Source organism: Rhipicephalus microplus, chromosome 1, assembly GCF_043290135.1.
Source record: "Rhipicephalus microplus isolate Deutch F79 chromosome 1, USDA_Rmic, whole genome shotgun sequence".
Classification (NCBI taxonomy): Eukaryota; Metazoa; Arthropoda; class Arachnida; order Ixodida; family Ixodidae; genus Rhipicephalus; species Rhipicephalus microplus.
In genome coordinates, this window is record NC_134700.1 from 146,409,266 (window position 1) to 146,423,665 (window position 14,400).

Sequence of the window (14,400 nt, forward strand, 5' to 3'; positions counted from 1 at the left end):
TCCCAGCGCTTGGGCTTGTACTGCCTGTAAAACACGAACATTGGTCTTGCAGGTATTGCTAAGCACGGGCAAGGTATATCTGAGGAAACCGAGAAACAGGGCCCTGTAGTGCTCCATAATTGCGTCTACTGACATCCCCCACGTCTCTGTCCCTTCTTGTTGGCGCATCTGGTCGCAATAGAAACAAAACATAACTTGGGCTACATCTACTTCAGTTGCATACAAGCTTTGCAAGTTGAGAAATAACAATAAACAACGCGAAACACCCGTCAGCGTAAGTAAGGAAGGTTCTAAGTCATAGCTGCTTCACTATTTTTTTATCTGTTTTTTCAATAAGGGGGTGCTTGTGTGCATTTGTAGGTATGAAACTTTTTACATACTGCACGAGTACGATATCAACCGTTTTTTTCATGGTTCGGAGAGTTCAATGTGTGCACAGAGAGGCAGTTGTGAAAAAAAAATCTGTTCGCCTGCATAATTGCCCCTACACAAAAGAGAAAAAGATAAACTGAAGAGTTATAATTGAGGTCTTACCTATCTGTGGAAAACTGAGTTAACTACAACGCACGGTCGTTAGAACGAAAAAAAAATGATTTAGAAGATTGCGAACATCTGAAACTCGTGGTGCTATTAGCAAGGCCTTTAGCCAGGAAATAGAGGAGCGATTTTCCAAGCAGACAAAAATACTTTTATTCAAAACAAACAAAGTGAAGTGACACAGTAAAAACTGCCGCGACTAGCGATGCTTTAGCTATGAAGTTGCGAGGACCGTTTACATAAAAGGTCAAAGTCACTGGTGGCTTGGCAGCGTGGCCATTGTGGGCGCGTCAAGTCGGTGGCAGGAGCACTCGTGGGGTGAACGAGGAGGCAGGCAGGCTGAGACGTCGTTGATGGAGGGGTACGTCACCGAACGCATGTGGACAGCAGGCCCTGGGTCGAGGTCGGAGAAGCACGCGGTTGGAGGAACCGCGAGTGACTTGTCTGCGTAGACCCTTGGACACTGTCGGACCCCGGTTAGAGAGCTTGCCTGAATTGAAAATATGCTGAACATAAAACCCCGATGACAACATCAGCGAAAGTAAAGCTCTTCGTACGCAGGAGGTAAATAGTAAATTCGTTACCGAGACTAAACATGGCGCGCATTTTACTGGTTAGCCCATGAGAGTAAAAATAATGTTCCTGTTCAATGGCCCAGACGCCATAGACACAGGACATTCGAATATTTCGACAGGATATAAAACTTTCAAGGGAAGTAATGAAAATCCTTTGAGTCAAACTACTAGGGCTTCTGTCCCATTCACGAGATTGTAGCATAGGCGTTAGTTGCTTTTAACAGCGCTAGAATTCAAAGAATTAGGAAGAGTGGGGTGACAGTGACAGTGAAGTAGTCTTTGGGCACCTAAACCTATTGCCCTTGAGTGCATTTTTTAGTGAGCTGCTTCACCTCAAGCAAAAGAGAGAGAGAGAGAGAGAGCCGTTGTAGCATATCAACATTCTCCAAACAGTGAAATAGCTGAATGAACTGTGTTCAAGTTGAAGGCTTCGATGAAAAAAGAAGAATGATGATATGGGATTGTTACTTCATTTGACTCACGGTGAAGTAAAAAGCTTTATCAGATAATCATTTTCATTTTTCTACGGCCGCAACCAGCATTGTAATGGGTGACTGTTTCGTTTAAAGATTTTCTCAGTGTAAGTGGGTGTATCATCGTTTCAAAATGACATGTGTTGTGGGGTGTTAAGTGTGCTGACCTCATACCAATCGTTTTGTCTAGACACTGTACTCGAGGTAGAAAACATCGCAAAGCTTGAACAAAAAAAACCTTCTCACGAAGAGGCGGTCACTTCTCACGAAGGCACCTAGAGATTACGGGAAGTTTTCGAAGCCTTGTTTGTACGGCCTTCTCTTCGATCCCGGCACGGTAAAAGAACACAGTTTCATGCACCTCGTTTATCTCACAGGAACAGTCGTAGGCTGGTAACACAGTAGTTTACGAAATACTGTCGATAATCATGGTTTCAGAAAGGAATGACCTGGCTCTAGCTGCAGCTGTTTCTGGTGCATCTGCGTTTCGTATAACTAACCGCATCTAGAGAATCCACAGCAACTTGTTGGGTTATTTTTTAATATTCGCATCCTCATGGTGTAACGTGTAGGAGCGGTATGTCTGGCTTCGAGAAGCTCTTCAGAAAATGTCTGTGTTGGCACTGTACTCCTCTGCAATAAAACAAAAGAAACACTTGAAAGGAGTTGAAGCCAACGCTTGGTGAGACGCGTAGTTGGTCATAAAATAGAATATATATATATATATATATATATATATATATATATATATATATATATATATATATATATATATATATATATATATATATATAAATTCATTGTTACTATCATATTCTATCTTTCCTGTCTTTTTGTTTCTACCTTTTACTTCCAATTTTCCTGACCGTGAGGGTTAACCCTGTGCAAAAAGCCTACTTCGGTCTATTCGGTCTGGACGCATCGAGTTATAGTGGCGTTGTACGACTGGCATTGGCAAGTTTCTGGTACTTACAAGCTTGTAGCGCCCCGTCATTGGCCTCCATAGTGGGTGGGCGCCAACGCTGCTGATTAAAAATAAAACCAGCATGCATAGAGCATTCTTCCTGCTTAAAGGTCGCGCTGGCTTGAAGCGGGTACGCACCGATGAAATCTTTAACCAGTCAACAGAAACATTTCCACACTTTCACGTCATTCACTCCGAGAAAACTGGAAAGCAAGCCAGGCGTTTGTTACTTACATCGTGCTCGTCCATACATGTTCACAATTACCATCATCCGCTTGTCTCTTTGTCCTCATTGCCACTCTGCGTCATCATCATCGTCATCGTCTCTGTACTGGCTGTGCCCGTTCGTTTTGTGAGGCCTTTCCTCAAATAAACGCTGACGCAGCCAAGACTACCAAGACTTCATACGTGGTGGAGGTGGATTTTTGGTCCTCTGACCTCCCGCAGCCCGCTATACACCCTGGAGCTTCGTTCAGGCCACCGCTTGCGCCCACAGTCAGGCAGCATGTCCCAGACCGAGCCTGCTGGCGCTGATGTCATCAACCACGCACCACCGCAACCTGCCCCTCCTACTTACATACACGGACATCAGCGGGAACCCCCGTTCTTCGCTGGTCTTTTAGGAGAAGAAGTAGAAGAGTGGTTCGATGACTACGACCACGTAAGTGCTGCTAATAAATAGGTGGGACAAGGTCGCCAAACTGCGTTACGTGCCTTTTTATCTGACTGGAGTCACGAAGACAAGATAATATAACCACGTCGTTGACTTACCCGACTGGGCTACCTTCCAGCAGCAGCTGCGACATGTCTTTGGGACACCAGACATTCGCTAAGAGGACACTTGATACTCGCCGACAACATCCTGGTGAATCGTACACTTCATACATCGAGGATGTCCTCGCACTATGCCGGCGTGTCAATCAAGCCATGCCGAAATCGGACAAATTGCGCCATATATTGAGAGGCAGTGGGCCTGTTGCCTTTAATGCCCTCGTTATGCAAAACCCAGCTACCATCGCTGATGTCGTGACGACATGTCAGCGCCTTGATTCGCTGGACTCTGTTCGCCTTCAACCAGACATTGTTTTGGTTCTTCCTTTTATTTCCAATTTTCCTAGCAGTGAGGGTTAACCCTGTGCAAATAGACTACTTCGGTCTATTCGTTCTGGGCGTATTGGGTTATGGTGGCGTTGTACGACTGGCGTTGGCAAGTTTTTAGTACTTACAAGCTTGTAGCGCGCCCTCATTGGGCTCCATGGTGGGTGGTCGCCAACGCTGCTGATTAAAAATGAAACCAGCATGCATAGAGCGTTCCTCTTGCTTACAAGTCCCGCTGGCTTGAAGCGGGTACACACCAATGAAAACTTTTTTAACCAGCCAACAGAAACATTTCCTCACTTTCAAGTCATTCACTCCGAGAAAACTGGAAAGCAAGCCAGTACCGTATCTCCCTTTGTAGTTTCCAGGTGTCTTCCCGAAATTCTCGGGGCTGGATACAAGGTAACCAAAATGGCTAGCGGAGACCTCCTCTTCGAAGTTCGGGACAAAGAACTATTTGATAAGCTAGACCATCTCGCAACTTTCGGTGGCATTCCGATCACCGTAACACCACACAGGTCAATGAGCAGAACTTGAAGAGTGATATACGACACAGACTTACTTGACCTGACCGAGACTGAACTCGTGGAGGTGTGGAAGAGCCAAAATGTGTCCAATGTACAGATAGTTATCATCAGAAGAGACAACAAAGAAACACCAATGAAACTCTTTATACTCACGTTTGCTTTCAGTAAACTTCAAGAAACCATTCAAACAGGGTACATGAAGACGTCTCTCAGGCCATACACACCAAACCCCCGCCGTTGCTTCCAATGTCAGAGGTATGGCCATGGCTCTAAAGGTGGTTGTGGTTTTCAGACTTGTGCACAATGTGGAGCCCTGGGCCACGTGTCTTAGAACTGCAAAGAGCAGCCGCAATGTGTAGACTGTAATGGAAAACATGCTCTATATTCACGTTCCTGTCCATACCAGATGAAAGCAAAGCAGATAATAACGATGTAGCAAAGCCTCCGAACTCTGAAATGAGTCGAACTCTTAAATACATTCTAGTGGGACTACTCAACAAAGACGCCACTCACGCTGGGAGTCCGTGCTTGGCCATGACTGTCGCCATGGTGTATGCTCGCTGGCTGCCGGCTATTAAACGCCTTAGCAAATATGTGGAGAGTGCTGCGATCTCGTTCGATGCCTTTGGAGCTACGATCACGTACCCTGTCATCTGCCATGTCCCACGACGCCTCTCAGCAAACGCCTCCTCCAAGTCTACTTCCTTGTACCCGTCTCCTCAAGATCCGCGATCTAGCCATCTTCAATGGCGCCGTTTGCACTGACGTGGAGGACTGGCTCGCCATTTACGAGCGCGTGAGCATCGCCAACAAATGAGACGAGGACAGCAAGTTGACCAACTCGGTGTTCTACCTTGCGGGCGCTGCCAGTTTGTGTAACAATAACCACGCGTCCGATTTCGCAACCCGGTTCCATTTTAAGACCGCTATCATCAACGTTTTCGGCCGTCCTGCCGTTCGTAAGCTGCAAGCCGAGATGCGCTTAAGTGAACGTGCTCAGCAGGCCGGTGAATCATTCAACAGTTACATTGAAGATGTCCTGGACTTATGCAACAAATCCAATCACACCACTTCTGAGTCTGACAAGCCCTGAAACATTATGAAAGGCATTGACGATGATGCCTTCACGATGCTGCCCTCGAAAAACCCCGGCACAGTGGCTGAGGTCATCACACGTTGCCAGAGCTACGAGGAGCTCCGCCAGCAGCGTTAGATGACCCATCGCTCCCCACCACGAGCTGCAACGCTTGCTGGCTTGGAGGCAAGTTGTGACCAGTGGCGCTGATGGCAGACCTCAAGTCCTTCATCCGTTAGGAAATCGCGCGCCAGTTCTCTCTCCTGCTCTTTTTCCACCCACCTGTTGTTCAACAATCGGCCACTACCCTTCTCCCTCCCATCCGTCGAGCGATTGAGCAGAAATCTGAGGTAATGCCTGCGTACCACCCCCGCAAACCTCCAACTCCTGCGCCCCTAATTACGCCCAAGTGGTCGCCAGGCCGCCTCAAGCCGTTCCAGCACCCGCACCTCTGACTTACACCGAAGCTGCCACTCGACCTCCGTCCTTTGTAGCGGGTATGCCCACTACGTATGTTGATGCAACCCCTAAGCCTCAGCTTCAGCCCTTTATGCAGCCTTTCTAGCCACCATTCCGTCCATCGGCTCTTGCGACATGGGTGAGACCTACCCCGGCGAACCGATGGTGCACACCCACCAACCGGCACTTCTGCTTTGCCTGTGGTTACACCGGTCTCGTAGCACGTTATTGCCCTCACGTACAGCCGGCTCACATTTCTTCGCGTGTTGCTGGCCAGCTTAGCCATCCCTATCACGACGAACTGCAGTCCATGCCACTGCCGTCTCACCCAGGTCCATCTCCTCGAAGGTCGCCGTCTCCACAACGTCGTTCCCTGTCCCCCATGCGGCCAAGTTCGACTGCTCATGAGCGGAAAAACTAGTCATCGCAGTCCCCGAGGCAAGGACTGCGACGCTGTCGCAATGTGAAAGTCCTCAGAGCAGCCACTCAAATACCATTGACGTGCTTGTGGATGGTGCTTGTGCATCGGCTCTTATTGACACTGGAGCCGCCGTATCAGTTATGGACGAAAAACTCTGCTGCTTACTTCGAAAATAGGCGACGCCACTTTCTGGGTTGTCTCTCCGTACTGCTAGTTTGCATCGTGTTCATCCTGTAGCACGGTGCACAGCTCGCGTTGTAATTCAGGACGTTCTGTATGTCGCCCAGTTAATCATCCTTCTGGTTTGCTCTCATGACATCATCCTGAGGTGGGACTTTCTCTCCCGCTACGATGCCGTCACCCATTGTGCCTCCGCCGAAATCGAACTCTCACCCTTCTTGCAGTTGAAACAAGAAGTAAGTCCCTCGACACTAAGCATGGTTCTCATGAAAGACGACACAACAATGCCTCCAAATTCAACGACGACTGTGTCGGTCTACTGCGCCGGTCTCTCCGCAACGATTGCACTCGCTTCGCCATCCGACCGCGCTTGTAACAGAAAAGGGTTGCTAGTACCTTTCATGGCTGTGCAGGTCACCTAGCGCAACACCGCTATTTTTCTAACTGACCCATCCCCATACATTATTAACTTGCTTCGAGGGTAATGTCTCGGCAGAGTGGAACTAGTCGACGACGCACAAGTGCTGGACGTGCACGATGACACGCCTTGTTGCAGTTCGCGTACCATCAATGCTGTTTCCATTTCTGATTCCTCATCTGCTGATCTATTTGGTCACTCCATCGCTGACAACCTTACAGTGGTACAGCGTTCTCAGCTTCTGGACCTGTTGCAAGAATATCGTTCTTCTTTCAATGTCGGGCGAAGTTCTCTCAGTCGCGCATCCGCTGTTAGGCATCGCATCAACACTGCATGGTGCCCATTTACCTTTAGGGCAACGTCCATATCGCGTGTCACCCGTCGAACGTCCCGTAATTAACGAGCAGGTTGACGGTTCTCTCCGACGCGACGTTATTCGGCCCTCGGACAGTCCATGGGCATCTCTTATTGTTCTTGTTGCAAAGAAAGGCGATTCTGTGCAGTTCTGTGTGGACTTCAGACGGCTCGATAAGATCACTCGTAAGGTTGTTTATCCACTGCCGCGCATCGGCGACGTGATTGACAGTCTTCACGGAGCCGATTCTTTTTCTCTCGATCTGCGCTCGGGATAGTGGCAAGTACCCATGGCTGACGACGCTCGACCAAATACCACCTTCGTCACACCAGAGGCCTGTACGAGTTCAACGTCATGCCGTCTCGTCTATGTAGTGCACCTGCTAAATTTGAGCTCATGATGGACACCGCTCTGCGCAACTTGAAATGGTATACGTGCTTAATTGTGTTACTTCGACGATGTCAATGTCTTCGCTCCGGATTTCTCCACGGATTTCCAACGTCTCAAAGAAATTTTCGCATGTGTGAGCGATGTCAGCTTGCTACTAAATCTGAAAAAGTGCCGCTTTGTAGCACGGCAACTCGCCATCCTAGGGTACATCGTGTCCAAGGATGCCATTCTTCCTGATCCGGCCAACCTTTGGGCCAAGGCCGAATTCCCCAAACCTGCGTCTGTCAAAGAACTGTGCAGTTTCGTGGGCCTGTGCTCATACTTCCTTCGCTTCATACAAAACTTTGCCACGATCATATCACCACTGACGAAGCTCCTTGGAGATAAGAGCCCCTCAACTAGTGGTCACCCGAGTGCGACGACGCGTTCACAAAGCTCCGCCATTCGTTGACGTCTCCTCCCATTCTACGCCACTACGACCCTATGGCTCCAACGGAGGTGCACACGAATACCAGCGGTGTAGGCCTCGGTGCTGTCCTGGTGCAGCGCGAAGCTGAATTCCCTGAGAATATCGTAGCAAAGCAAGCCGTACGCTCACGAGAGCCTAGAAAACTACACTGTAACAGAGAAAGAGTGCCTGGCGATCGGCTGGGCCCTTACAAAGTTTCGACCTTATTTGTAACGTCGCCCATTGAATGTCGTCACCGACCAGCACGCACTATGCTGGCTGTCATCATTGAAGGATCAACTAGGTCATCTCGCCCGTTGGGCTCTTCGCTTACAAGACTACGATATCCGCGTCCTGTTTGCTGTTTCTGCCAGCGATGTTGACATACTCGCTATCGAAGAGCGAAAGGATAATTGGATCGCCCCGCTGGTCACCTTGCTCTCTGATCCGTCCGCAGCATCATACACGCGTGCCTTGCGTCGTCAAGCTCACCATTTCGCCATCCGTAACGGCATCCTACACCAACGCAATGACGACGCCGATGGCCGGCAGTGGTTACTCGTGATACCACGCAGTCTGCGGTCGGAGATATGCGAAGCCTCCCACTTTTCAATGCGCGTGCTTTGGGGTATCCAAAACTTACCACCGCATTCGACAACGCTGCTTCTGGCGCGAGATGTACCGCTACATGCAGCACTTCGTTCGCTCTTGCCTTGCTTGCCAACACCACAAAACATCAGCACACATGTTGCACGCCAGTCTACAAGTGTTACCTTGCCCTGACCATTCGTTTGGGCGCGTAGGTATTGATTTGTATAGACCACTTTATCTGACGTCGGCAGGTAAGCGCTGGGCCATCGTTGCCGTAGACCATTTAACGCGATACGCCGAAACCGCCACTCTCCCTGCGGCTACTGCACGCGATGTTGCGTCCTTCCTGCTGCATCAAGTTATACAGAGCCACGGAAGACTCAAGAGTTTCACAGCGAACGAGGCCAAGTCTTCTTGTCGGAAGTCGTCGAAGCCATTCTGATGGAGTGCCGTTCTGTCCACCGCAAAACTGCTGCTTACCAACCGCCGACGAATGGCCTCACCGAACGCTTTAACTGCACCCTTTGCGACAAGCTTTCGATGTACGTCGCCACCAACCACACGAATTAGGATAATATACTGCCATTCGTCACCTACGCCTGCATCACTGCCACTCAGAGCACGACCGGTTTCTCACCTTTCTTCTTGCTGTACGGATGGCACCCGTCGCACACCATGGACACGATACTTCCGCACACGCCGGATCCATACGAGTGTGCACCTATGTCTGAGGCAGCTAGGCTTCCTGAAGGGTGTCGCGAACTTGCCAAGACTTTTATGACACATGAGCCAGAGCGGCAGAAGAGTATTCGTGAAGGCTGCACCACTTCTGAGCCCACGTTCCTTTTTGGTGCGCTTGTATGGCTCTCAATTCCGACCTCTCAAGCTGGCTTGTCTTCCAGACTACTTCCCAAATACGAACACCCTACCGTGTCATCGAGTGCACATCTCCGGTCAACTATCTGATCGAACCCGTCGAACAATCTTCGGAGATGCACCGCCGTGGGCGCGACATCGTCAACGTGGAGCTACTGAAGGCTTATTATGACCCGCTCATAGTAACAAGCTATTAGGTCACCAGGCGGCTCCCTCTTCGACCCCGGGGTAATTGTAGTGAAGCCTCCGAACCCTTAACTGGGTCACACTCTTGAATACCTTCTAGTGGGGCTACCCAACAAGGACGCTGCTTGCGCTGGGAGTCCGTGCTTGGCCGCGACTGTCGCCATTGTGTATGTTCGCTGGTTACCCGCTAATGAACGCCTTAACAACGATAAGCAAGCAAAAAGGGTCTCGCCACTCTATAGCCCCACATATGCTGATGCGGTGCGTTAGGGGACACAGCCGCACCAGCCTTCAGCACTCCTGCGGCCCGCCCATACCAAGCCGGTGGTTGTGGCACCTGGCCCCAAGGCTACTCCACCTACTCCCGAACAGAGACCGGAGACTTCAGTGTCCTCAGTCTCAAGGCCTCGCCTCACCTGGCGAGGCCCAGAATTTGAACTACTAGCTCGCACGCATGGGCATCCAGTGAATATGTCGGTACCCTTGTTGCCGAAAGAGCAGCGTGTCTTTTTAGAGTGCGTCAAGAAAACAAAAAAGCAGATATTGGGCCTGGTGACGACCCGGTCTCTTAAATTCAAACTTCCCGCCTAAACAGCCGCTCGCTCTTCGTACACAAAGCACTACTTTACTTTCACCATGACCACTCAAATATTACAAAGGAACGTCAGGGGCCTTCTCGGGAAACTTGACGATGTCCAAGAACTTTTAAACGAATATTCACCAAAATGATTGATTGATATGTGGGGTTTAACGTTCCAAAACCACTATATGATTATGAGAGACGTCGTAGTGGAGGGCTCCGGCAATTGAGACCACCTGGGGTTCTTCAACGTGCACCCAAATCTGAGCACATGGGCCTACAACATTTCCGCCTCCATCGGAAATGCAGCCGCCGCAGCTGGGATTCGAACCCGCGCCCTGCGGGTCAGCAGCCGAGTACCTTAGCCACTAGACCACCACGGCGGGGCAATATTCATCAAAAGTGCTGTGTCTAAAAAAACACACTTAAATTCTAAACACACCAACTTTCTACGTAAGTACGCCATTCTTCGAAAAGACGGTGATGATGCCGTGACATCATCCGGAGGTGTTGCCATCATAGTGAATCAAGGAATTACATGCTCACTTTCAACTTCAAACATCCCTTGATGCAGTGGCTGTTCGAGCTGTGCTTTTTGACAAACTGATCACAATTTGCACTCCTTACGTACGTCCGAGCTATCGTCTACAAAAACATGTTTTCTAGTTCCTTATTGATGAACTTCCGGAACCTTTTTTTCTCCTTGGGGACTTGAATGCGCATACCAAGCTGTGTGGTGACCCTAGTTGTGACGCCCGAGGTCGACTGAGTGAACAGTTTCTTCTCTCTTCCAGAACGTGACTCCTGAATCGAAATGAACCAACTTATTATAACCTCGCTAACAATAACGATTCCTCATAGACCTAAGCATAGTATTTCTATTTCTCATGCCTTTACTCCACTGGAAATTTATCACTAATTCCTATGAAAGCGATCATTTCCCCGCAGTTTTAAGCACACCTACATCAACTGAATGCCCGCCACAGGTTTCCTAATGGGTATTAGGCACAGCCGACTCGGAACAGTTTTATACCATTACTAATTTAGGTTGGCGCAACATATGTACTTTAAGCATTGATGCTGCTGTCAGCTACTTCACAGCTTTTTTTATTGATGCAGCAAGAAAATCCACCATACAAACGAATGGACACCCTGCAAAATGACATGTGCCATGGTGGAACTCTAAGTGCCGAAATGTGCGAAAGCAGCAAAACCAAGCATAGAGGTTGCTTCGGAACTCACCGACAGACGAAAATCTTGACAGCTTTAGGAAAATAAAGTCTCAGGGCAGAAGAACGTGTCGGCAGGCTAGAAGAGAATGCTGGCAGAAGTTTCATGAGGGATCGATTCATACACACAGCAGGCTAAAGTCTGGAACATGGTTGGTAGAGTAACAGGAAGACAAGTACACACACTCCCACTCGTAAACACGCAGGATGACACTATGGAAGATGAAGTGAACTTCGTCGGCACACACTTCAAACGGGTGTCCAGCTCGTCAAACTATACTGATGCTTTTCAAAATTACAGAACAAAAAATAGAAAAGCAAAAACTTGAACACAAATCTACAAGATACGAGGTGTACAACGAAGCTTTCAACTTAACTGAGCTCGAAACATCACTGAACTCCTGCAGTGATTCTTCCCTAGGTTCTGGCTATGTGGTGTATGAAATGTTAAGAACCCACCAATCAAAATGCAAGAAACCTTACTTTGTGTGTACAATGCTATCTGGTTCTCTTAGGCTATCCCTACTTCCAGGAAAGAGGCTATTGTTGTTCCCATTTCAAACAGGGCGAGGACCCTTCTTCAGTTACGAGTTATAGGCTTATTGCACTTACAAGCTGCTTGTACAAATTTTTCGAAAAAATGATAAACTGCTGACTTGTACATTTCCTTGAAACAAACAATTTGCTCGACCCATTTCAGTGCGGGTTTCGAGGGGGTACATCCACCGCCGACCACCCTGTTCGTATTAAGTCACAGATCATGCAGAGATGCTGTCGCCCCAAACAACAATTTCTCTTGGTGTTCCTCGATGTCGAAAGGCTTATGATACAACTTTGCACTTTGAAATATTAAGAGACCTGTCCCACCTTGGTGTGCGTTGCAGAATGTTTGCCATAATAGAAAGTTACTTGTCAAATCGGACAATCCGTGTACGAGTGGGCAGCGTTTTTTTCCCAGACATTTGTCCAAGAAACAGGAGTGCCGCAAGGTGATGTACTTAGCTGCAAATTTTTATCATCAAAATGAATTCTTTACGCTTGTCCATTCTTCGCAATATGCTTTACTGTACATATGTCGACGACGTCCAGCTTAGTTTTAAGTCTTGTAATCTGGCCATATGTGAGCGGCAGGTTCAGCTCGGTTTGAACAAAGTCTCCTATCGGGCTGAAGAAAACGGGTTCCGACTAAATGCACAGAAAAGCAAGTGTGCTTTGTTCTCTGGGAAGAGAAGCATCCATTCCGAAACCGATAATCAACTACATGGGCAAGGTCTGTCTGTTAATACTGAACACAAATTCTTAGGCCCAATCTTGGACACCTAGCTAAACTTCATACCACACATCAAGTACCTAAAAAACAAGTGCATAAAAGCCATGAATGTTCTAAAAGTGTTCTCACGCACTACGTAGGAAGCAACAGAAAGTGTCTGATCAATATGTATACAAGACTCATACGTACTCACCAAGACAATGGGGCAATAGCATATCAGTCTGCAACACTGTCTGCCATTGAAATGCTTGACCCTGTTGATAATTTAGACATTCATCTCTCTACATGTGCTTTTCACATTAGTCCGTGGAAAGCCTGTACGTGGAATCGAAGGAATGGTCGCTCCACCTACAGATGTTACATGCCTTTTAAATATTATTCTAAAGTGAACGCAGACGAGGAACCCCCCTCACACTCTGCAATTAATGACACGTCAAGCTTTGCAGTGTTTGAGAAACGGCTTTTATTAGACTGCCCTTCTCACTCCGTGTGAGGGGCCTTGCGAAGGAAACGGGTGTGCCACTTGAACGCCGTTTGATGGCTCCTGTAGTATGCCTGCCACCGTGGCAGTGACAGGTGATTGATTGCGACGTCTCTTTCTTGGAGATTATGAAGCAGGCGCAATTACACATATTCAGACATACTTCCTAGAACTACAACAGAAGTACACATGTCCTGAGCTCTTTACGGACGCCTCAAAGTAGAACACCTCTGTCTCGTACGCAGCCGTCGGCCTATCTTTTTCGGAAGCCGGCGCCATGCACTCTGATTCAAGCATTTTCACCGGCAAAGCTTATGCGATATTTGCGGCTGTTAAACACATTAAAGCAATATACCTAAACAAGGCAATAATATACACAGATTTCCTAAGCGTAGTAAAAGCTCTGAAAACTTTTAGTAAGCACAAAAACCCTGTCCTTGTCTCGCTTTATTCGCTTTTATGCATAGCCTACACATCGAAACAGCATGTTTTGGTCTGCTGGGTGTCAAGACACCGGTAAATACAGGGCAACTTTCTGGTGAACCAGCTAGCTGGTTCCCCCAACAAAACTGCTAATAAATCACTGATACCTATTCCTGCACTCGACTTGAAACCTTTTCTAAAATGAAAGCTCTGGGGTTATTGGCAGAGCACATGGGACGCACACGCAGATGATAAATTTCACGCCATACAGACGCAACTGGGTCATTGGCCGCCAGTATCAAAATCGCGCGACACAGAAACAATACTTACAAGAAATAGTACATACGCTACACATTCATTACTTTTGTGGGGTGGTGATCCACCTTTGTGTGATAGATGTGGAGAAGCACTCACCGTACTTCACATTCTGACCCAGTGTAAAGAACACGCTAAAAAGACCACACTTTTTTTTACCATACCGACAACAGATACCACTTCATCCTGCAATGTTCGTTGGTAGGGAACAACTTTTCACACATAAATTGTTGTTAGCTTTTTTATAGAGTTCCGTACTTTTCATGTGATATACCCGGGCGTACTGTAGCACGACCTCTCCAAAGAGGTCTCCACTGCGGTGGCTACACTGAAGAGAACACTTGCCTCACAGCCCTTGAACGATCGAGGCACTTGTGCTATTGCCGTACATGTCCACCTTGGTTTTTATTATAACAATCTTTCGTAATGCATTAACACCATACACTTTTCACTGCATGGTCATGATTTTACAACTTCTATGTTTTTACCCACCTTAGCGCGAGGAATTTTAAAGCCCTTATACAGCTGC

General features: G+C 48.0%; 1 long non-coding RNA gene across 1 annotated transcript; it reads right to left on the minus strand.

Moving 5' to 3' along the window:
* Positions 1 to 665: 665 nt before the first annotated feature.
* On the minus strand, positions 666 to 13,053 carry LOC142768844 (uncharacterized). The gene is made up of 3 exons (XR_012885497.1): positions 12,846 to 13,053; positions 4,328 to 4,507; positions 666 to 1,027 (listed from the first exon to the last, which is right to left on the minus strand). It is a non-coding gene; the product is annotated as an uncharacterized LOC142768844 (long non-coding RNA).
* Positions 13,054 to 14,400: the final 1,347 nt, after the last annotated feature.